At 41.6% G+C, this 26,115-nt stretch overlaps 1 protein-coding gene across 1 annotated transcript in view; it reads right to left on the bottom strand.

Moving 5' to 3' along the window:
• FARP1 (FERM, ARH/RhoGEF and pleckstrin domain protein 1) overlaps window positions 1–23,621 on the bottom strand; it is a 225,575-nt gene extending 201,954 nt beyond the window's left edge. Inside the window, exon 1 of the mRNA XM_054389576.1 lies at window positions 23,591–23,621. The gene's annotated coding sequence lies outside the window, so the exon portion shown is untranslated. The remainder of the gene's footprint in view (window positions 1–23,590) is intronic.
• Between the last annotated feature and the right edge of the window lie 2,494 nt (window positions 23,622–26,115).

Raw genomic sequence — 26,115 nt, 5'->3', positions numbered from 1 at the left:
ACCATTGTACCCACAGCCTAGTTTAAAACTTGCCCTGCCACAGTTACAGCCATGATCCTTAGCCTGTTTGCAACATCCTAGTCGCAGAGTCGCAGGACAGAGTTACCCGTTGTTTAAGTGGCCAGCCTGACTCCACAACAGAGAAGTCTGTTCAGGCAGCAGTGCAGGCTGCTCAGGGCACATCATGATGTATTCTGCCAGTTTTCACTTCAGAGCACAAGGCAATGTCACGGTTATAATTTTTGAAGGTATCCCCAGGATGGTTCCTTACATAGTTTGGATTATTGCACCAGTTTGTAATAAGCTACAGTCTACCAGAGCAGCACTACTCAAGTGTAAAGAAACAAGAGCAGCTGCCTTGGCACACAACCAGGGAAGTCACTCCCCAATGCATTAGATTCTACGATGAACTTTCCTCTTTCAAACAAAACATCAAACAAATTTGCTTGACCTGTCACTCAGCAAATCCGTAACAATAAAACATACAAACAAAAAAGGAAATTCCAATTAGAGAGCACAGGGAGGGAGAGAAGGGAAGAGAATATTCTTTTCTGTATCTATTTTTAGGCTACGTAAGGCTGTTGAAACCATGGCAATGAACCTGCTATAAATCCCCTCACAGCTCAATGTTTTGTTTGCTTATGGACAAGGATAAATGGGTGCGTACTATGAATTAAATGGTCTAAACCAGAAATTAACCAACTAGCAGGCTACTGGAAATGCATTTACAAGTTATGAAAACTGCTGGTTAAGACATGCAAGAGTCTCTAGATCAGAGAGATCAAGAGCATAACAATCCCATATCTAGTAAGAAATCCTTTAAAGCCCTAAAAAACAGCACTGAAGTGGGACTAGCCTCCAGAATGCATCTCTCCACCACCATCTGCTTCTGGATGTATTTTGACATCAATGGTTGCACTATCAGTATCCAGATTCATTCTTCAGAGTGGCTCCCTCATGATCCAGCTGCAGAAGTCTATTCCCCAACCTCATCATTACCTTTCTTCCACCCGATCAGCAGAGCTGTTTTCCAGGTTGCTTTCTAAGACAGTCTGTCACTGGGAGCCAGGCTCAAAGGAACAGGTGATCTGGCAGTGCTGAGACAGCAGGTACCAGGCACCTGAAGGTTAGGTTCACTTACTCAAGCTTTGGCCATTGCTTTGGCTAACTGTACACAAGGTTTGCAAGGAGTTTGCAAGCCTTCCTGCACTGAGGAAGATTTTCTGAAAAAGAAGAGTGGGCTTGCACTTAATGAAGCATAAATATTGCTGCATTAAGTGATCAGAGATTTATTTATTTTTGTTCAGTTTTTTAATACCTGCTATCCAGCTACACTCAGTACAATTACCATCAAATTAAAAAAAAGATGTCAGAGTACATACACAACTCCTTCCCCCTCTGTCTCCTCCCAAGAGCGTCAGTAAAAACCTGGGTTTGTATTCCAATTGGTTTAAAAGGGAAAAATATCACCATCACATTTATCCTACCCTGTGACTTAAATATGGGATTATCCCACAATACTCAATATTCGGTGAAGAATGAGAGCAACCACCTGGTAAGGCTGTGGTTCAAAAGTATTTGAACCTTTGATATTTTTCTAGTGCTTATTGGAAAAAAAGAAAAAAAAAAGACAAGTAAGAGAAGCAAAGTAGCAGGAGTTTGGTTTTGTTGTTTGTGGTTGGCTTTTGGGGGTTTGGTTTTGGTTGGTTGGGGTATTTTTATGTATATTTCCTTGGCTTTGGGGAAAATAACCAAAACAAAAAAAAAAAGAAAGATGCGGAAAATATTTTAGTTCTTTTGTCATTTAAATGAGACTAAGATCTATCTGGAAACGAAACATCAGAGTTTTCAGATATAACCATCAACAATTTAAAAGGTATGTTTCAGAGCTTGTAACTTCTATTAACAGCTTTACATCCACTGCTGAAATAACTCATTCTATGTTTTTACATGGTTGGCAATATCAAATCCATCCTGGTTTTTAATCCTCTGCCATGCACACTAGACTGGCTGTCAGTCTATGTTGCTTTGGAGGACTGAAACATCCTACAAAGCTCATCTCTGTCTTCACAACAGCTTTGCTTGGTATGTGGGGGAGGAAGACAGAAAACATACCCATCTCAAAGAGAGTTAATTAGATACTCAGCTCCTCAAAAATCAATACCCCAATCATATTTTGATTCTACATGCTTGAAAGTTTTTTTACACTTGCATGTATCCGGAAGGAGGGGGAGGAACATCTCTAAGTCTACAAAACTGTTACTCAGCTACATTAAAGGAAAAAAGAAACACAAAAACCCCCAAGCACATAAAGGGAAGAATACTGAAAATATTAGAAAATGAAAGATCTTGTCTGCATGGACCACAGAGGAGAGGTAGTCTCTCTGCTCAGTGCAGTTACAGTGCACTCATCACCCAGTCATTATTAGCTTCCTGGCATTGCTAAGCAACATCATGACACATTACCTCAACTGATTCAAGGGAGGGAAGTTGATTCAGAGAGCCATTGAAAAAGGCAGAAAATAGATAAAAATGCTTATGCAAACCTCACACACACAAGCCAAGATCCTGCACAGTCAGAGCAAAAAGCAATTAAAGAAAACTGTGGGACACACACACAAACTAAAGTAGAATTAAAAATACATCCATGTACATAAAGACAGAAGGGGAAATGAAGCAGGTAAGAGAGGAAGAACAACACCACTGCTGTCTCTCCTCAGCTATTCTGAGACTTGAACAATGAATTCCATCTTCTGTTCCAGGGTGTAAACACCACAAAAATGGCCAGAAAGCCATTAAAGATATGGAAGCATAAGTCTGATCCACATCAAAAATACATCTTACACACAATTGAGGATCTTTATTACAAATATCAAAGATCAATGGCAGGAACGAATACGAAACACTTAATTTTGAAGTGCTTCAAAATATAAAAGCATATTAACTCTTCTGAACAATAAATGTCTTCCCCTTTATTCTGATATCAGTGGATTGTACATTTGAAGAGTTGTGTTACAATCCTGTTACATACACAGTCCTAAAAAAATCAGAATACATTAATATACTAAATAAATCCATCATCTATGCAAAAATTTGAAAGAGCTTAACTGTATAATTTTATTTGAATTGAAATTTGTTCTGAGTGACAAGGACTGGAAACAATTGCATTCAAGTACACCTTCCATGAAAATAATTAGTGCAATATAAGTAAATTTTCATGTATGTGCATGTATATATATAAAAATAATTATTGCCATGGCTTCTGCACATTATTAAGCCAACTAGAACTGAGGCAGAAAGAAGTGCTCCCCCATGGCCACATATTCCTGTTCTACAGCAGCTTCCTTCTTTCCAGCTCCTCTTTTGCATGTAGGAAGCATTTGGGGCAACAATTCAGGGGAAAGAAGGTGAGTTCACCTACTCAGTAGACCCAAGGGACCATGGAGACAAATTGGCCACCACTCTACTGAAACTGAAAAATGGAATATGGGAACAAGAAGATGGTATGGATGCAAGTGGACTGTCAAAAACACAGCATCTTTAGATCAGGCTTTAGGAACAACAGCAGGCTACCAGAACTAGATGCTACTCAATGAGGATTTTTAAAGGCACTTCAGCACACAAACAGAACTATTAACCATGTTTCCCTCCAAGACAGACTTAAGCACAATACAAAAAGCCAAGGATGTGCTGCCAATTTCAATAAAAGGACTGCAGCAACTACAGGCTGGTAGCTACAGACCCACCCCTACACTGAGAAGATTTATTAAAACTGTAGAATAAACTAGCAGGCACACAAATAAATACAGTACAGGAAAGAGTCCCCATGGCCTGGTTTCTTTTACAACAAACTTCCCATGACACAAATGGATAAGTGTGGAATGCACGCTATATATAGTGTACTTGGAACACAAACAAACCTTTGACAATGTCCCTCACCACAGGCTTTTAAAGAAATTGAACTGTAACGGGATAAAGATGGAAGGTCCTTCTGTGAGTAACAACTGGTTAGATGAAAAGAAACAGCACAGGAATAAATAGGCAGTTTTCACAACAGCTGTGGTTTTGCATTTATGCTACTTGATATATTCATTATTTATGTGGAAAATGGAGCAAGCAGCAGCATGATGAAGTTTGTTGGCGATTACAGAAACAGGAGAACTAACTGTGAAGAGTTGCAGACAGATTTGTCAGGTATTTATAGAGAGACAACATGAAGTAATAGCCAATATAGTGAATGGAAACCCTGAAGCCACCACAGTTTAATTAAAGTGAGGAACCACTCACTCACAGAATGCAATGCTTAGTGTCAGTTGAGATAGCAAAGAGAACATCAGAAGTGAGCAGGCAAGGGAAAACCACTATACCACTGCAAATCCTTGGTGCAGCCTAGGGCTGCTGCTCTAAGCAGTTTTCAGAGAAGAACATAGCAGAACAAGCAAAGGTTCAAAGAAAGATGACAACAATGCGAGGTTTGGGGCAGCTTTAACCCAAGGAGAACTAAAGTAAGGGCTTTTAGATTAGAAGGGGAGATGGATGACAGACATACAACCATGAATGCTGCTACAGAGAAAGCAAATAGGAAACCATGTCTCAGAAGAAATGAACTGGGCAGTATAAAAATGAAGTTTATCCGGAAGGCTGTTTAAACACAGGAGGAAAAAGAGGTACTTTTTGAACACTACATTTAACAGCAGAACCCATTTTCACAGGAAGTTGTGAAGGCAACTTTTTAAAACAGATTAACACAGGGTTAGATGAATTTATAAAAGAAAGTATGTCAAGGACTGTTAAAGGTGCAGACATGACTTTCTTGCTCAAACTCCTTGAACTGCAGCCTGCCAAAAGCTTCGAGGGATTACTGTCTCTACTACGACACTTTCCCACTGAGCATTACTACTAAACGTAGGACAACAGGCTCAGGCTGGAAATATTCAGCTAAGTGGGCTAAATCCCATATTACAGGCCCAGAAATTCTCAGCAAGATGTGCAGTGCTGGGAAGCCCCATCTTTTGATGTCCATCTCCTAAAGCATTACCACCCCAGGCTGAGGAAACATTCATAAGCACCACCCACTGAAGCCACAAGACAGAGAAGATTTACTTCCCATTGGAGAGCTGCACTTGATTACACGTTTATGTTACATAACCACAGCTGTGCTACATGTTTCTAGACTGGGTTAAGTGTGGCCAACCTGTAATTTTTGCATACATTAAACAATCAGATTTACCTACTCTTGTTTTGTGGCCTGGTACTAAAAACATCGTTAAAGCTGAATCATACAAAAAGAGCTCCCACCCCCAACTTGAGGTGGCTGAGCTCAATTGCTGTGCTGTGGTAGTGAATTCAAAAGTAATTTGAGAAGTTACACGGTTTCTGAAAAGCAGTAGCAGAAGAGGATTGAGTAAGATGAAGGAGGAAGAAAGAGGCCACTTCTACAGGGATTCAGAAGCTGATCATCAAGGGAAGGCAAGGCACTAGACAGTATTAAAGCCTGCTCTGCCATGTCCCCTGCCACTCATGCAATTCTCCTCCCAAGAGCCTCCTAAAATGGCTGGCAGGCAAACTATGAACCCAGGAGATGTCAGGAAAATGGCCTCTTGATTAGATGTGAGGCACTAAGATCTATGCAGCCACTCATAAAGTGAGATCTGTGCCCACCTGCACAGCCTTACCACCACATTATAAATATATTTTGTGCCTAGTAGCTAACCTGTTAGATTTTCATCTTTTTTAAAAAACAAACAAAAAAATGTCAAAGTGCCCTTAAGAAAGTATATAAACTTTGTTTCCCTTTCAGAAACACTAACTGAGCTTCCAGTGAGAAGTGAATTTGCATTTCTCAGTATCACCCATTTTTAGCTCAAATACCTACAAAATAGTGAGGCTTAGGTATGGTATTTCTCTTAGGAAACACTGATGAGCTGAAACCCAGAAGTAAAAATCAGCCCTGTGGTAACTTCCAACATGAAATCTCTTTAAAGAGAGTAACCTGACCAACAAGACCTCTCTTGCCTCATGCACTCTCCCTCTGCTTCCACACATCACCTCTTACACTTTTCTATTATGCTCTGCAAACAGGCGCACACAGTTTCACCAAAAAAACCCACCCAAACTAATCAACAACCAATCTGTTCTAACTCTCTTTTGGGCTCAACTGCCGTTTCAGCAGCCCTGTAGCTTTTGCAGTGGGTAGTGGCTTTCCTGTTCTGCACAAATCACTCAAAGCACAGAGACTGGAGGAGATGACCTTCATCCACTCTGCAGCTCTGACCACATGAACTTCCAAATAAACCCATGATTGGTTCCTTCTGGCTCAATAGGATAGACATGCAATGGAACAGCTGCCCGCATTTTCCTTCCTGTGCTGAAGATGTAACTAACAATAACTCAGCGTGACATGAAATACATCTGAGCAACTTGTTAAACAACAGAGCTTAGTCACTGATGTGCCTTATGGGGTTGCGTGAAGAGGTCAACTCTTCCTTGAGATATCACCACTGCTTATCAGATGGCAGTAAGTCTGTTAGCACTTATTTTATCACCTTCTTGGTCTTACTTGTCTTGGCTCAGTGATTATCCCACAAATTTCAACTCTAGCACTAAGAGGACTGATTCAGTGACTCACTGCGATTTCAAAACAGCGCCACTTATCTCACCGAAGTGCGACTCCATTCAGAGGATAAACATCACGTAACTGCTGCCCTATTTCTTCTGATAATGCTGTGTTCCCACAACTCTCCATCTTATCTACAATTTCTGCAAAACAGTAGAAGCATTTGGACTACAGCACTAGTCTGGTTCTTGGTACTTCATTCCTCTTTGCATGCTTCTGAGCTTCCACCAATTCTGAAATTGTTTCTAAAATAAAAGTGCCATTGGTCTGTTTTCAAACTGACAAAATGAGGCATCTCTCTTCGGGTGTCTGACTGGTACTACTCTGTAACTTACCAGGGCTAGATACAGATTAGAATCCACGACCCCAGATCATTTAACAATAGGTAATTTAGTATTCTAAGGATACTTTTAGTCAACTAGCCCAATTGGACAGTGATTGGCCATTAGGAGCCCCAGCCAGTATTTTCCTATAAACACCCAGAATCACAGAAACACAAAATGATAGGAGTTGGAAGGGCCCTCTAGAGATCATCAAGTCCAAACTCCCTGCTAAAGCAGGATCACCTAGGGCAGGCTGCACAGGAAGACATCCAAATGGGTTTTGAAAATCTCCAGAGAAACAGACTCCACAATCTCTCTGGGCAGTCTGTTCCAGTGCTCTGTCACCTTCACTGTAAAAAAGTATCTTCTTGTGTTGAGGTGGAACCTCCTGTGTTCTAGATTGCACCTGTCACTGTGTCCTTGTCTTATCATTGGGCACCACTGAAAAGAGACTGGCACCTTCATGTTGATGCTTACCCTTCAGATATTTATACATATTGATAAGATCCCCTCTCAGCCTTCTCTTCTCAAGACTACACAACCCCAGGTCTGTCAGTCTTTCTTCATCATGGGAGAGATGTTCAAGTCCTGCAACCATCTTCATAGCTCTCCATTGGACTCTCTCCAGCAGATCCCTGACTCTCTTGAATTGGGGGGCCCAAAATCATGCTGATTCAGTCATGAGATCCACCACCAGGTACTTTTATGGCAAGTTTAACAGATTCAGAAAAAACAGACCAAGGTCTGACTAGAAGATATTTGAAAACTATCTCACCAAATGAAGAGGCCAGCTCTTCCCTCTCAGGCCAGAGGTCGGTATTATCTTGTTCCGTGCTTTCAGGCTTTCAGCACTAACTCTTCCCCTTTTGTACTGCAGAAACTCAAGAAATCAGCCTTAACAACTTCCTCTGTGTTACAGGTCCTTTGAAGTTTATATTAAGATATATTCATCTGTCATGGTTTTTTTCCAGCCCTTGAAATTCCTTGCATGTTTCCAATTTCAGCAGCTTATGATACTTCTATTTTTCAAAAAAATCTATGAAGGAATGGAAACAATGCTGCAGCAAGCTTCATAGCTTTCTGTGAGACCTCCTCACCAGCAGGAAACTTTGTCACAATGGTTCACACTTTGCCCAGTATCAGACCTATTCCTGACACATTTTTAATGTACTACTACTTGGAAGAGGTATTTTTGGGTATTTTGCACTGCCCTGCCATCATTTGTTTCTATATACAGCATCTAGACTTTGCTCCTGTAAACTGCTAGGTGCTCCACACAGCTTATCTACAAAGTGTCTGAAATCACCCAGTCTTTCCTGTATTCAGGTTATATTTACAAGCTGAACTGCTGTAGCAGAGAATTCTTTCCAGGGAAATTTTGCTAATGGTAATACAATACTCAGTGTCATAAAAAGACATGAGTTTTAGTATGCTGCTTTGTGTTGTTCGGGAATCATTCAGCTGAGGACTCATAAAACAAAGCCAGCTCCCAGCTGTGCTCTAACTGCTCAGCACAAAACTCTGTTCAGTCTCACAAGGTCATTATCTCACCTAAACAAAACGGTGCTCTTTCATTTAACCCAAATGGAAAGCTATTGTCATTCCAGTTGTCCTTGACTGGGTCTGTGACTACCCACAAATCCAAGATGACTATTTTTGGGACCACCACTAGCAGTATCATTTTTCCTTCTAGACCCAGATGCAGAAAGAAGAAATGCTTAGGTTTTTGTATTGTTAAAAAAGGGCAGCAGGCTTCTATGCAAAGCAGCCAATTTCTGGTGTCAAGCAGTATACAGGTAGAATCCAAGCAAAAACTAAAAGTCTCAATAATGTAAAGTTAAGACTGGATGCAAACACAAGGGAAACAGCTGAGTGAAGCAAGAAGGGCACGAAAAGGCACTGCAGAGCTTCATCGCATCAAGGACATTTTTTTACCTTCCAACTTCACTAAGACCCAAAGGTAAACCAGCCTCAGACTACAAATCGAAAAGGAACCAGAACACTGAGCTAAGCTCTTCAGTCTGAAAAGGAAAGTTCAAGTATAGTCCCTTCCAATTGCTTTACACATACAGGAGATTAAGCTTTCAGCCTTGCCTTGCTGAAGAAGTGTCTTTAACATTACAAGGTAATGTAGCTCTAGACTTCAGGCATCCTTTAAATTAGACTGACAGAAAAAGTCTTCCTAGTTTCTGCAAAGGAAAAGAGAGTTCAGAAGCAAGAAGGCTTCTACTGTTGCTTATGTAAATTGCATTTTGCTCTAACAGGTTTTAAAACAAACTGTGTGCTCCCTTCCTCAAAATACTGAGGTTATCACAGTAAGGACACAAGTAGAAAATAAACATACTCACAACAGTTTACAGTTTCCAGGAATTGTGCTCAGGAGGATCTGCTTGTAGGTTATTTCATTCTCCCCACCACAACATGTGAAATGGCAGGAAATTCAAGTTCACATGTGTAGGGGACAGAAATCTCATATGAATATACAACCAATCATGCACACAGTAGCCTGCAAGGGAAAATGAGGCGAAAAATCTCTGAGAAACAAGGACATTGAAAATATGTCTGAGGCTCATACATCTCAGAAGATGTTGAACTTCCCAGTCTAGGACTTGTATCATGAGTCTTGTTTGAAAAGAACTGATTGTTTTTCTGCAGAAAAAAAAAAAACAAACCACACCTGACTTTCTATGTGTCTGTCCTTCATCACATTATGTTGTAGTCTGCACCTTGACAATGTCCCTTTTGACTTGCTCTTGAGGAAGCAAAAAAAAAAAAATAAAAAAAATAAAAGTCAGCGAAGACTAAAGAAAGGATAAAATAGATAGTTTAAGTCATTATTGGAAAGTGGATGCATTAGTAAAGACACTTAGATTGCTTTTGTCATTTTCATATGGAATTTCATTTATATCCATTGATGCATTGCAAAGGTAAGTTTACAGTTAAAGACTACATTTAATTTTTACATACTGTGATCCATCTGTTTCCATAAGCAGCAGGTTACACAATACTTAAACAAAAGTTAATTGTTTTTACATCTTTTGTCTTAAAATCAGCAGTGGATTTGTTTCTTTATACTGAGATGCCAATTTTATTACAGCTTCCAATACATTGCATTTGGAAGGAACTAAACTTAAACCACTAAGATGTCTTAAAAGTCACCCCAAAAATGTACCCAAAAACATTAAAAAACAAAACTCACTACAGAAAAACCTTTTACCACAAGCAAGACTACTATTTAAAACAGAATAATTTATTATGCAACAGAAAGATTAAGATTTGGTGACTATAATTAATTCTCAATTCACTGATAGTCCTATTTACTGAAATACCAATAAATTCTATTAGGTATCTCAAAACCACTAACACTGCGAGATACCAAATTTGCATGATGCATTCAGTTAGATATCTGGAACTCTATGTGTGCTTCAAGCTTTAATGCATATAATCTTAATTTTCTCCCATCTAATTATTAATAGAATAAAATGAACAAAGAAGAAGAAAAAGCTTTCTGACTTTCTGAGTTCCCACACGAGTTCTCAGTCCTGAGTTTATTTAACAGTAAATATCCTCCCTGCATCTGGTAGCTGAATTAAAAGCGAATATGTAATATGAAAGCTTTTCTGCATAATTTTATCCAGTGTAGAGACCCTAAAACAGAGATCTAAAAAATTTAAAGGGTATCTCCCCTTCAGTTGCCTTATACATTTTTATGCCTTTAATGGGCTGCCCAGGGAGGTGGTGGAGTCACCATCCCTGGAGGTGTTATAAAAAAGACTGGATGTGGCACTTGGAGCCATGGTTTAGTTGTCAGGTGGTGTTAGATGATAGGTTGGACTTGATGATCTCTGAGGTCTTTTCCAACCTGGTTGATTCTGTGATTTTAAATGATTGTATACAGTAAATGACAAGACAAAAGTCATGTTGTTTGACCTGTTTAATTTGAGAAGTCACTGATACCAAGTGTTTTACTAGTAGGTGCAGGTAAGGCCTTACCCGAAGGTCCAAATTTAATTTGCCCATTTTATTCTTAACAGGATGTTTTTTAAAAAACAAAGTTTAAATTAGTTTGTATCTACCCTGGTGTCACCCTGATTATCATCCACAGCTTTACCAGTTCACAAGGTCTGTACTGAACACTGCAGCCATCTCAGGTTACGGACCTCAGTTTAGTGTTTCCAAGTTGTTGCTTCCACATGGAAACAATTTCACTTAAATTCCTGGTGAAACACCAGCAGATTGCTGCCAGCATTCAGGATCTGACCTCTCATTACTATTTCAAGAAAACTCATCCAAGAAGTTAAAAATTGTCTTTGCCAGTTTCTCAGTGTTTTCATGGCTCCTCATTTAAGTTCTCTCTGAACTCATGCTGCCGCAGCAGGGACAACATAGAAGCCTTCAAACCACTCCAGCAGATCCCACAGACTTTCATGGGGCTCCAAGGAAGGGCAGGCAGAGACATGGTGTGCAGCAGCCATCAAAGCAGCACTCTGCCTCAATCAGGCCACAGAGTAAGACCATAAATGAACGTTTTGTGTTACAGGATTCCCAACACATCTGTGCAAAAATAGGTCATAAGAATGCTCAGAAAGAGAGCTATCTGCCCTGCTTAAGGAAGAAATCTTACTAGTTTACACATCTAAACCTTTTTTTTTAATAAGGTTACTAAAGAAAGTATGTTTCAAATTCTTTTTTCCTACCAGTAGAGGCTGAATTTCAAGTTACATGCAGCTGAAGAACACCAACCTTTCTGCTTCAGTGTGCAGGCAAGGATGTTTTCTGAGAGATGATTACAAAGGAATCAAGCAAGGAAGAAACAGGTGTTGGAAGAGAGCCTATTTACCTAATGAGAGGCATGAAAGACCTTCACCCCTCCTGCCCATCCACAAAACACCACCTGGAATATTTTTGGCTGAAAAAAGTGATGTTTCTGCAGAAATCAAGAGAAAGCTGTACAGAGGCAACCTAAGGCATTTTTAAGTACTTACACAATGGTACCTAAGAACTGATAACAACTGTAGTATCAACTGCAAGTGTTAATTGACCAGATTGTGTATACCTCCCCTGAAGTGTTACCCCATCTCTGGAAGGTGTGGAAGCAGCCCAGGTGCACACCAGAAAGGACCTGAAATGCTAACTACAGTAAACTAACTTGAAATACAAACCAGCCTATTTTCTATCCTTGCAATAATTCTTATAAGCTCTATTTGCTGTTGAAGATTACAGAAATAGAACTCACTTTCTTCAGCAATTGTACCACAATACCGAAAAGTTAACAACATACTCAATCTTTGGAGCAAGGGACTACAGGAGAAAATATTTATTTTAAAAAGTAAAGAAAAAGGCCACATGCAACAACACTATCATGCTAGTGTCTACAGCAAGCCCTAATTCTCCCTTTCTCCAAATAAGATTTTTCCAGATCACCTCTGGCACGCTTGTGAAAACTGCAGTATTCTCAGTCCATGCAACACAGCAAGGTCAGTAGGAGCATCCCATGGACAGAAGATAATCTGTTCCCACCCTTCATTTATCAGCTGTGTTCAAGGCCAAACCCTGCAGTTTCACCATTCATGTTATCTCCCATGTTTGCTCTGATGGATTCTGGATTTCATCCCTGTTTACCAGGCCTACACAGTTTTTTTCCTGTATCATTGCCTTAGAAAGTTCAGCCTCTAAGTGAATTACACTTCTCTGTTCAATCAATCAAGTTTAAATAAAACTGCTAGGGAAACCACTAGGGCTGTAAACTAAACAGACACACAGGTACAAACCCAACATTTTTACCTGTATTGCAACAAAGTATGAGTTATGCAACTACTAGCACTAGTTACTAGTCAGTTAGAGGAACCTATGTGTACAGTTGGGGAGGTTTATGGCTTGATTCTCATCCATCTGAAATGCTTAAGATGAGTAAATGGATAGATCTTGTAAGGTAACAAAAGCAACGTTGTGGGGTGTTTTTTTTTTTTTATGGAAGACAACATAATAAAAAAAAAAATTAAAAAGTCCTTTTTAAAAGTCTTTTCCTCCCAATTAGTAAAGTCTAAGCATGAAGAACCAGCAGAATAGCCAAACGGAATACTGCATTCAGGGAAGTAAACAGTATTTTACCACAGCCCTCAGCTTTGCAAAGTGACTCTGACTTTTTGCATGTTCTGCAGTAAGGAACACACATTGCCAGACAGCAGAGAACCTCTGTAAATGGATGTATGGCATAGTGACACCTTACTGAATTCCTACAGGACAGTCAGGCTTGCTTGAAGTGTCTTAGAATGATCAGAAATATATGAATGTACTCCTTACTAAAAGGCAGTTTTTAAAAGAAAGGGTTACAGTTTAAAGCTTTCATAGCCTAACATGCTTCTAGCATCTTACTGAACAAAATACACACTTTAATAACATTTTGGTAGTTTACTCCCTTTTTTTTTTTCTTGTCTCTATCATACCCAAGAAATCCCAAGACACACTTCTGCTATCATCTTTCAGCTCAAAAACCAGACATAATAAACAAAATAGGACATCATGCCTTACTACCATAGATAAAACAACTACGTATATGGTAGAAAAGGGAACCTTGAGATTATTAATCACAACTTGCCTTAGCTCATCTTAAAAAATAAGAACACATTTTAAAGAACTGTATAGCATATTTTATATAACATGGAAGATAGCAGTTAGAGAAAAACTAGTAAAATTCAGAAGCACAGAGACTAATAGATCTACTGGTCCAGTAACTAGGTTACACATGATCTTTCTGGAAAGCCAACTGCCATGAAGAAAAACCCCTACACAGCCCTTCCGAAAGGGCTCTAGCCCACAGGTTAACTCTTTGTACTAGAACTGGAAAACCTGGAGTAGAACAAAAGCTTCCCAGAGAACCAAGGAGGTTGCCACAGTAAAGCAGCAAGGGAACAAACCATTTGCAAGATCATGAAGCGTAGAAGGATGTGGTCTTCAAGTTGAGTAGGAAGTTTAAAGATTAAGGAAGAAATAGAACAGTTTTACATAGGCCAGTATACCAGCAGAAAAAATCCCCAACAGAAAGATTGTAATCTATACAGCAGACTTTTTTATTCTTCTTTTTCTTAATTGAAGCACTGGTATTTCAGACATCTGAAAGATGCCTGAACAAAAACATCAGTTCCTATAAGGAACACCCTTGAATCAGACTACGGATACTGAAAAGGCAATTTAGGATTATTGCCAAGATTCCTACAAACACTGACTCAAGCCTGTAGTTACCTAAATCTTGTCCTTCAGTCAATCAGTGAAAATACAGCTCTGCAAGCAATGGAAAGAACAGGAACTTCACCCTACAAATTACTGAACAAAAGCTGAAGCAGGTAATATCAAGCACAATTAGCAGTCAGATTTTATGGCCATGTCCATTACATAGTAAAAGATAAGTGTTTATTGTTCAAGGTGCCTAATCTGTTAAGAGACAGAAAATGATACTGACCTGTAAATCCAATTAAAAAAAAGGAAAGATGGCTTTCTCTTAGTGGAATAATGACCAAACAAAATAAATAAATCAGGAACATTAATAGTCAATACTCTTAATAGTTGATAACTGGCTCGTTATCGTTGCATTGTTCTTAAAGGTCTTTCTTAATCTACACACACAAAGTTCATGTAGAACTTACACGACAGAGCACAGAATTTAAAAACCATTTTAAATTTGACTCTTGTGATGATCACAAAGAAAATCTTTAGCTGACTGTATTTTGCCAGAGGGGAGAAGGGAAAAGAGCCTCTAACAAATCCATCAAGATAACCGTCCAACACTAGGCTTGCCATTTGCAGTCTCTCTAAATCATTCCAGTCATATAACAAAATCTATTGCAGCACTGGAAGGCTTCATGCTGAAAAAAAAAAAAAAAAAAACATTAGCTTTATTGGACCATCAAAACTCCAGAGGAGTCTCCAAAGATTTGCTTTCCTTCCTTATTGTTAAGAAAGCTGCAGGACTAATGGAAAAACAATATTAGTAAAAATTTACATTTTGTTAAATATGCAAATGAGCAGTTAACAAGTTCTGGGATTCTATACCAGCAACAGTTTTAGCTGTAAGTATTACTAAAACTTTACAAGGCATAGGCAGTGCATGCTTCCATCACATTTAACTTACCAGGGGAAGAAATAAATACAAATATCAGATAAATACTATAGAATGCTGTCACAGACAGTACCTGCATTTTAAAAGAGACTGAGAAATAAAAACAGCACAGAAATCAAGAAAAAAAAAACCCTAGCAAATATTGTAGACCAAAACAAAAAATTGGGGGGTGCAGGGTGGGGTGGGGTGTGAAGGCAACAACAACAGCAATATAGCCAGCTTTGGACAACCAAATAATTCCTACTACCTGAAAACCTGATAAAAGTAGCATCTGGAACATCCCACCCTCATTAAAGGAATGATTCAGACTCTTTGTACTTCATTTCCGGAAGAAAATCCATACATTCATTAATTTCTAGTGATTAAACACATTTCCATAACCTCAGTCTTGCAACATTAACAGTACTGTTTAGTTTATTTTCCCTCACAAACGGCCATTAAAACTAAGACAAGAGGAATGGTTCTTCCCCGGACTGCCAACAGCTGCACACATTATATACAGAAATAGAATTACAGAATTTGATTTACACCATGTTTTTCTCTCACCCTGAAAGAAATTAAGCCTTATTAGTGAATCAGAAAAAAATAAAACCCAAAAACATATATTCTCCCAAAACACTGATAATATATGCATATAGGAACTTCAAGGATGAGAAAGGAGGGGGAAATAAAGGGTAGAAAAAGAGACAGGCACAAAGAAATGGTTTACTGTTCTTTCTTCTAAGACCAACTAATTGTGTATTGGCTAAGCCACAACCCATGCATTCGAAGGTCAAGACCACACTAAGAGCCACAATGCAAATATGTGGTGATGTCTGGTGACCAACAGAGCTAATAAAAACTACTTTCCACCCAACTAATGCTCTGCCTTCAGCCTCTGCACGACAAAAAGCCAGCTGCTGCATGGCTCACTCTGCCACACGCCTCCTGTCCTGCCAGCTTTCCTGACCCTTCTCTCAACACTGTCATATTTACTTACTGCTAATTAGATGGCATGAGGCTGCATTTGCTGTGAGTAGTACCTATGTGACTGCCTAGCCAATGCTTGGGCTGATCAGGCAGCTGACAGGCAACACAAGATGACCTCTAGCAACAGCTGCAGTGATTTGAGTCTCTCCTCTATCAACACTTACTTTTTTAATTATGTTTCATTGTTTATCTAACATGGTTGAAGACGCCCAACAGTGGCAGCACTACCACTGAAGCCTTAATTGTAAATCATACGGGGGGGGGTGGGGGGTGGGGGGTGGGGAGGGGAGAAGAGATGGAAAAATCTGCCCCATAAGGTTACCATCAGCAACTTGTCTCTTACAGGTGGATTCAGAAATTCTGTCCTTAGAACTTCCAGCTTACATGTTTGAGGCAATCTATACCCTTGGAATTGTGCCATTTCTGACTTATCTCAAAATTCAAATATTATTAGTAAACACAGAGCTGTGAGCAGCACTTAATTAGGATGCTTCTTTATATTCAAACAGGAAAGTCACTTGCCCTTCTCTCCACCGCACTACCACACCATCTGTTTTGGTTTTGCCTTATCTATTTATTTGCTATTAAGGCACTTTGAGGTTATTTTCTACTAGCTTCAGGTGCCATATTTATTGACTGAGCATTCTAGGTACCTTTTCCTTTTTGCTTGCTTTGTCTCTTTTCATGTTTTTTAGTATTTTGTTTTTCATAGCACTGAAAATCATGGACAACATTTCAAAGCACACAGGAGGGAAAAAATGGTGCTCTGCACCAAAATATTAAACAATTTTATTTTCCACAGCACACCAGTTACTCCAGCTAAACTTCAAGAAATGGCTAATGAACTACACAGGTTACAACTGCACAACCATACAGCTGATGATCCTACACGCACATACTCATGGCTTTGTCTAAAAAGCAGCAAAACTATTGAATGTTTAGTATGTTAAAATGGTAAACATTTTAATGGTTTCAGTCTTACAAACACAATGCAAAACAGAAGGAATTTCCACAAAGGTAAGATAAGAGTTGAGGTCTTCAAATAAAATGAATTAAAATTGCCTCAAAGGCAGCTAATCTTACAGATTTCCCCAAAATAAGTTTAACTTCTATGACACACCAAGACAACTAGATATATAAAGTTATATACTCTCTAAAAGGTACTGCAGATGAATGTCTCTTCCCCATTCTCCTTTTAATATTTTTCATATTTTTTATAAGGGCCTTAATACTAACTGGTCTTTGGAAAATAGGAAACTCCTGAAACAAAACACCACAACTACTGCAGATCTTTACTTTTACAAGAACTTTACTGTCCTTTTTAGCCTTAATGTTTGAGAAAATAACCTCAGGCAGGACAAATGAAACAAAGCACACTTCTTAATGAGAAAGAGACACTACTATTACATATCACAGCAACAGTTGGCCAGAGACTTCTCAGTTGTAATCATTGTTATTGCAATCATAAGACTGCAGAGAATTAACAAAATAAAATCAAATTCATTTCAGTCTGATGGTAAGCCATAATAAGCAGCAGCAACTCCAGGACCATTGAAGAAAACAAAGAAACAACCAGAAGAAAAATCCACAACCTCCAAAAGACACCACATTGCCCCTTCCAATAATTGTAGGAAGATCAAGGTGGCCAGGGAAATGCTTCAAGTCCACCTGATACCTCTTGTGTTCCCAGAGCATCTGCATGATGGCAAGCCCTGTTCCAACTGAACAGTGATATCACCACTTTTTCTCCTAAAAGAGTGCGGGGGGTTAAGCTTTATTTTCACTTATTTAACAATGCAAGGGAAAACACCTTCTATACAAGTAACATGAAAGCCTGCTCAGCATTCTTGCCTTTCTTTGTGCTATCCTGTATTTTAAACCCATCTTGTAATGGAAAAAGGCAACTACCAAAGACACACTTGCCATTTCATATAAATTTCTAGTAACCTTCCCCTCCACCGAACTTTCAGGCCAAAATCAATGCCACACAAACCTGCTGAACAGGAAGCCTAATTATTCTAACGTGCAACCGAAGCGATGGGGAGTTTCACAGTAAAACTGATAAGGAGAGACATAAAAGACTAATAAGGAGGCTGCTGGTGCGCCATTGCTGGGCTAGCAAAGGTCCCTACAGAGCACCTTTGGTATTGTTCAGGGGGGAGACGAAGGCTGGGACATGTCCAAAAATAATACTCAAGAGATGGAAGAAATGAACAATGCCTGCAGCTCAAACGCTTAATCCAGGCCCAGAAAAAAAAAAAAATTGAAAGAGAATAACCAACAGAAAATCTCATGATGCACAGCAGAAAGAGCCAATTAAATGTACACAGGTTACTGAGCAGCTAGATTCTTTGTGCCACATTTGCTATTTGAATAAACTAACAAATGCCTTCTTGACCTGTATCCATGGTGCAGGTCACTGAAAACAAGGGTCCTTGATTAAGGAGACACAGTCGTCGGTGTTATAAGTGGCCAGTGATGAAACAACTGGTCCTGCAATAATCACCAGTGAAAGATGCAGAAAGGCCAGGAGCGGCCAGCAGAAGCAGCACACCCAAACCAGAGAAGGAAGTATCCAACAATACCAACTTTCTTCTACCACTAATAGATTTTCCAGTTTACTGCTACTGACATATAGAAAAGCGTGCACTTCCCTAGCAATGTTTTGTACAAGGCACTCCAGGTATCTGAGCAGCTTGTCCCAGAGGCAGCAATTCCACTTCCTCTATGGAAACAGTTTACTGCCTGCACTCAAAGGCAGCTGTTTCAAGCAGGGGTGGCTTGCTAGTAATATCTCTGTTCTGAAACTCACAGCTTTTCCTCAGAAAAACTGTCCATGTCCTTTCCCATCACAGAACTTCTACTTTGTGTATTACAGAAATAGATGCTCTGGGGAGATCTAAACCTTCAGGGAGGAGGGGAAGATCCCCTATGGTTGCATGACTCTTGTTTTTCACTTCCCAAAGAGGGAGAGAGCTTGAAATGGCACTTTAAGAAGCCTTACAAGACAGGAGACACACACTGGAGCATAAATAGTCTCTTAACATACTTTCACCATGGTAAATTCGGTCACCGTGCAAAGTCTGAGCCATTACCTTGGCCCCCTTGAGTCAGCTTATTTGGAAAGAAACCGAGATTAAAATCACCGTAAATATTTCTCATTTGAGGAATCTTGCTTTATGAGACAGCAACCCCCAGCACTGCTGCCAAGGTAGCAAAATTTTAAAATTATCGTCAAGGCAAGCAGCAGAGTGCTATATAAGCAAGGCATCACCAGTAAGGGAACCAGCAACACTGTCTCAGAAACACAGTCTCTCACTTTCCAGTGGGCTTTAACACTACACCCAATTTATAACCTGGGAAAGAAAACAAAGTCTGGAAACACCATCCTTACCTTGTAGTTAAATACCACCCAACTTCCCAACTATTCCTCGTGCCTAGAAACAAACGCATGTTGTCCAGAAATCTTCTACTGTAACCCTCACTATCCAGACTTCATGCCCTGAGAAAGTTCTTTTCTCCATTTTATACAGCAACATAAAGCCAGATTTACTGTACAGACTTTACTGCGTAGCATTTAAGGGCACACTGCAAAAATCAAAGTTCCCTCTGAGATCAACAGAAAAATGGAACTTTAGCACCTCTGAGAACTTAACCAACAAAGCTTCATTTTATTTGAGTACCAACTAACAGAGCCACCATTCTTTTTTTTTCTTGGAGTCCTTTTTGATGATGAAACATTAAAAAATAACGTCCCTCATTTATACTTCCAAGGTAAAAAAAAAAAAAAAAAGAAAAATCAACAAAACCATAGTTCCATGCCCTCTTCCTCAAATCCCCCAAAAGGCATGTCCTGTTTTCATTTCTCATAATATTTAATGAAATGTACTTCATTACTGACCAGGCTAAAAAGCTTACCATGCTGAAATGGATTACAAACAAGATAGCGCCCACATCTGATAAAGACTGACCTAATTGTCTGATTTGCCTCCATTTCTGAAAGCCAAATTTACTGACATTTTGCACACATTCAAAGCTGACTGAGTTTAATGACCTTTTATACCTCTGTAATTCATCCTCTGTGCCTTTACAACGGAAAAAGCAAGTAGCGCCTTTACTCTGCCCAATTCAAGCAATCCATCTGTAAACTACTCCACCATGCACTCAGTACCTACCAGTCAGAAAACTACCCACAAAAAAAGAAAAAGAAAGCACACAAACTGCAACCTTTCAAAGTAAGGAAATTAAGTTTGGAAAGGTTCTTTTAAGATAACATACCAATTTCTAAAAGAGGAAACAGAAAACGCAGGGCAAGTTGGTAGACCCAAGTTGAATAGATAGGATTTTTGTCATGCTTTTCTAAAAAAGACAATATAAAATAAGGACACTGGCACAGACAAGCATGATGGAGAGAAAAAAAAAAAACCACAAACAGTGGGACTAAAAAAAAGAAAACAGAAACCAAAGCCAGCAAGTTTAGTCCCCATCACTAACATCACAGCACAGTATGGAAAGTATCATGCAAATACATCGATTCTGCACTAGAATGTAACCAAGATAAATAATACTGAGGTTTAATCTGGTTTTTCAACCCCGGTCATGAACATAAGTTTAAAAAGCTGAGTCGAGTCAATTCTGTTGAAGTTCTGAACCCAGATCACTACTGCAGTCAGCAGAACACAGAACTGCATTTCCCCAAGTGGAGTGGAGGACAAGGTTAGAGCACTGACCTGCACTTCAAATTCCAGTCTCAGGAATTGGGGATGGACAACCATTAACAACCAGCAAAGATGCAACACTGTTCTCCACACAGTCTTCCACCTTGCAAAACCTGAGGGGACACACCCAGGCAGTGACACGCCAACTGGCAGCCCTGAAATTTCTCTGCCCACCAGGCAACTTGCCAGTGCAAACACTGTAAAAAACACAGTCCCATGGACCATCTTGCCCAGCCTTGTACCCTAACAGATCCCAGTTTGGAAGTCACTGCACCAGTCAGTGCCCAAGAGCAAGTCAAAGACTTAATGCAAAGATATTTCAAACCAGAGAAGCATTTCTTCTGCATAGCTCCATCATCAAGCAGACATAAGCAGCCTCATACTCATCAGTGTCAAGATTTTTTATATTTTTATAAAGAGTTGCTGATTTTGATTATATATCCATTTCTTAAGTGAAAGTCTGAACTTTTTCCTAAGTCAAATTAAAATCATCAGGGAAATTTTACTGAACAGCTCTACAAATGTATAATTCTCTATCTAAATTTCAATACAGAAATATATTTCCTAAAGAAAGTCATCTCCTTTTCTTTTTTTTCAAGCTACCACATTTAAGTGGTGTTTTCCCTTTGGTCATTTATCATCCACAGTTTTCTTTCCAAAAGTTTGTAACAAGTAGCCTGCTTTAAGATATTGATTACAAAATGACTAATGAACTGTGTCAACCTGGGGAATTTAAAAAAAAAAATCCAATTTGAAATCCAGATATGAAATAAAACTCAGGCTTTGGTATTACATATTCAATCTCTTACCAACTTTTGACATTTTGAAGGCCTGTGAGTTAAACATTCTGCACACTTTTCTAGTTTGTTTGCTCAAGAAAACAGTGAAAATGAAAAAAAAAACCAAAACACGATTTCATTGACTACACACAAGATACTGCAAAAAAGGAGCAAATACAGCTTTCTAGCCCCTTCCTGTGATGATGACAGTTGGCCCTACTGTCAACTATCCCTTCCCCTCATCTTTGCTATTTGCGAAGTAAGGAAAAGAGATGCCATCCAATCTTACAGCAAAGTAATACCTAAGGGAATAAAGCTCTGAATTAGAAGGCAAAAACATTAAGCAGGATCCCTGAGCCACAGAACTGGTACACTTTGCTCAACACCTGACACTTCTGGTACCAAGAAAGGCCAGGGCAAAGGGGGAAGGCAAGCTCTCACCGGGCTTCATTAGCAGCCCAGCCCTTAAACACGGCTTATCAATAAGGTGCACGCTGGGGTAACTACAAGCCCCAGGATGCAATGTGGCAGGCACAGCAGACAGCTCCTGTCCTATTGTGTCAACCAGCGCAGAGCTTCAAGACTCCAGCAGGTCGGACACGTGAGGCATAGCTAAGAGGATTTTGTACTTTCTTGGTACGCAGGCCCATTTCTAAAAGGCTCAGATCTGCTAATTCGCTAGATACTGCAATCCTCGCTTAAACATCCATAAGTAGGGGAAGGGGAAATCTTAAATGAAGAGAACTGCATCTCTTCCTGACTGGACTCCTTCAGAATTTTATTTTCGTTAGCCTGATGCCAACATCAGCTCCTTGCTGTAAATACACACTGGAAGCAATACAAGGAGCAAGAGTCAAAGTATCTGAGAGATAGAAATAATAAAACAGCTGAGTGATACTGTTCCTTCAGAGCAGTCATCTTTCCACTCTCCAGGGACAAATGCCTTTGAAGAAAACCCTGGTAAGAAACCTATGACCAAAAAAGACATGTTATGCATTTCATTTATTTCATGCCAGCAATCAAGCAAATCCAGCAACTTTAAAAAAAAAAAAAAAAAGTCTCCCCAGAGTTTCTGTCTGCTTTAAAAAGAAAGGCAGCTGAATTATAAAAGATAAGGCCTACTACATATGAGCTCCCACTCTGAAAATAAACTTCTGTTTACTCAAAACTTTCCCCAGCAGTTCATGCCTGGTTGAGTCCGATCACACCAAAGACCGGGAAACACTCTGTTTTGAAAGTGGCGAACTTTCCTGCTCGGGCACGGACGAGCCGATGGCAAGGGCGTCGAGGGAACCAGGCCGAAGGCACCTCGGCGCACCCCCGGGTGTGAAGGCGGAAGGTGGCCCGGGCGGCGGCTGTAACAGCCGCCCAGGAAACCTGGGGAACAGAGGCGGGCGGGAAGCCACCGCCGCAGGGGCTGGGCCGTCCCGTCCCGTACTTCCCGAGCCGCTCTGTGTCCGAGGCGCGGAACGAGGCGCTACCCTCGCACGCCCCCCTGGAGCGCCGCCTCCCCGCCAGCTCCCGGCCCAAGCTAAACCTCTCTTCGGGCGAACGGGGACGTCCGTCCCTCCAACTCCGCCCGTCACCGAGCACCCCTTCAAGGGCTCCCGCCCCGCCGCCTGGCAACCGCTGCGGGGACGCTCCGGCGCTGGGCCCGAGTTCCAGCCCGGGGGCAAAACAAAAGACACCAAGTTGAGCGGCCGCCCTCGCTGCCGCCCGGAACGCGCCCGGCCGCGGTTCCCTGGGGAAAACTGGGGAGAGAAGGAGGTGCGGACGCTGCTCGCTGCGGTGCCTCCCCGCGGATTATCCGCGATAATGGGATTAAGCGGGGCTGAGTGGCGCCCGCGGGATGTCCGCTGGGCAGCGCGGCCTCGCGGCTGTCACCTCCCGGGGACACAGCGGCGGGGCCGGGGCGGGTGTTGCTCCCGACCGCCGCTCCCTCACGCCCTCGCCGCCCCGCGGGCGGGTCGCGCCGCGTGCCCCGCAGCCCTCACCGCGGTGCCCGGAGGGGCAGGCACCACCCGCTACCGCTACCACCCGGCCCCATTGTTTCACCGTGCCGTCCTTACCGTGCGCGGGGCTGGGGCTGCGCGGGCTCCCGCTGGCTCTCCTTGCTGCGGCTGGAGCAGGGGCAGTAGCGCTTGGCCGCCGGAGGTCCGAGCCATTAAAAGCTCCGCGGGGAGGAGAAGGAGAAGGCGGCGGCAGAAGTGGTAGCGGCGGCGGGGGGAGGAGGATAGCAGGAGGTTCGCAGGAGTAGGGTCGCCATGTCCGGCTTTGCAGTGGGGTGAGCCCACTGGGCCGGGCGCTGAGGAGAAAGGGGGTAGGCGGTAACGGAGATGGGGGTCCCTGCTGCCTCCTGCAGACCAGGGGAGCGGGAACTGGACGCCGCTCACGGCGCTGCCGCGGCTGCACCTCCCCTAACCCTGCCCCCTCCCGGAGGGGGAGCTGCCGGCGGCAGGAGGTGGCCGAGAGCCCCCTCCAGCGTTCACCGGTGGCGGCGGTTCGCCATGGCTGTTCGGCTCAGCGCTGTCGGCGGCGAAGGCAGTGGGGTGCCCGCCTTGGCGGTGTCGCCCGGCCGCAGCCCGTCGAGAGGACAGGATAGGAAGCAGCGACCACCACCTTGAGCTGCTGCGGCGCTGGAGGGTGCTCCAGACGCTCTCCTCCTCCCATGCAGAGCCCAGGTGGCCGCGGCGTAAGGTAAGGGTTAAGCCAGGCTGCAGTCCGGCAGATGAGGGGCGGAGGGCGGCACCGAGGAGCGAGGCAGCCCGTGAGAGTGGCGGGGCCTCCCTTCCCGCCTCGACTTGCTGCCCTGGGGCGAGGAGGAGCAGTGCCTTTCGCGATCACTGCCCTTTACTGTGGGTTTGTGTTACCATCCGATGTAGATGCCTTCAGAGGCAAGGGGAAGCCGCAGGCAGATTGTCCCCTGCTGCCCTTGGAGAGGGAACTGGTTCATTCACCAGCAGCTGAGAGGCTATTTAAACTAGGTGGCTCGTTCCGGCAGAACCAGGACATTGCCCCAAGGGGTTTGTACAAACCCCGTAATACCCCAGCCTTTTGCTTTAGGAGGCCTCAGGAATCAGTGAAAAACAGATCAATGCTTGGTTCACCAAGAGGTATCATCCACACCATCAGTGCTTGGTTCATCAAGAGATATCCTTCTACAGGCATCATACTCCCCAAGTGATTGCCTGAGATGCCAGAGAAACCAAAATACTAAGTGTGTGTGTAGTGTATTCACATTTATGGTTACTAGTCAGTAATCTCTATTTTCTTCATTGTTAGGCCACCACAGACCACAGCACTGAAGATTTTCACAAGTAGTAGCAATCTGGTCTTCAAATGCTGTCTCTCAAAACAGTCTCTACTCCAGTATGTCAGCAGAAAGGAGACCACTAGGAAAAGGCCAGGGCTGGGGGGTGTCTTTTTTCCACAGACCCTACACATTCCCTTAGAGAAGAGTTGGAGCTACAGCAGAAAAGCTGACACACCTAGGACCAGTGTAGTTGTCTGCACACAGCACCTCTTAAAACACCACTATCCACTTGGGTAGCATAACCAATGGCCTTGCTTAATCTCTAAAAGACAAATTCCTATGCTGTCAACAGCAATGCATCTAGGCATGAACACCTCACTACAAATACCTCAGTGCATATGTCAACCAAGATGGTGAAATCAAGAGAAATTTGTTTCTTTGGTCAGCTCTGAAACCTTAACCCAAGTACATGTGTCACTGACCAAAAGGCTAGAAATTGCCTTTAGTTGTCAGGACCTGATAAGGTAGTAGAATCACAGAATCACCTGGGTTTGAAGGAACCTCTAGAGGTCATCTAGTTCAACCCTTGTGCAAGTGAGCAGGGACATCCTCAACTAGATGAGGTCACCCAGAGCTGCGTCAAGCCTCACCTTGAATATCTCCAAGGATGGGGCCTCAACCACCTCTCTGGACAACTTGTTCCAGTGCTCAACCACCCTAATTTTAAAGAACTTCTTCCTAAAATTCCATTTAAATCTGCTCTTCTCTAATTTCAAACCATTGCCCCTCATCCTATGACTGAAGGCCTTTGTAAACAGTCCCTCTCCAGCCTTTTAGCAGACCCCATTCAGTAATTATTGTTATTTTGCTCCAAACTTTTTCCACAGAAAATAAATGGTCTACCTGGAGAAGATTCAGAAATTAATAGAAAGTAATAGAATGGAAATGAGTATAAATGAATAGAATAGTATAGACTAAAAATGAATAGAATAAAAATGAATATAATAGAATTAGAATTTAGAATAGAATAGAAATAATAATTTCAGTTGGAAGGGAGTTGCAATAAACATCTAGTTCAACTTCTAGACCATGCAAACTGTGGTTAAAAACACTGCCATAATAAAAAAGAATGCCTTTTTCCAAATACTTTTTTTGTCATCAGCTTTTAACTCTTACTTAAGGTGCAGTTAAAATAAGAACAGAACTGCAAGGGTCAGTCACAGCATTTAGAATTTCCTGGTGCTTTTTATGTACACTTCCAGATGACTAATGTTCACACCTAACAAAAGAAGTGTTGTAAATCTACATCAAATGAGTGAGGTCATTTTCAGTGCCTTCCAA

The sequence above is a fragment of the Indicator indicator genome, chromosome 1, assembly GCF_027791375.1.
Source record: "Indicator indicator isolate 239-I01 chromosome 1, UM_Iind_1.1, whole genome shotgun sequence".
Lineage (NCBI taxonomy): Eukaryota > Metazoa > Chordata > Aves > Piciformes > Indicatoridae > Indicator > Indicator indicator.
Note: the sequence above shows the minus strand (reverse complement) of the source record. Positions and strands in the feature narration are given on the sequence as shown.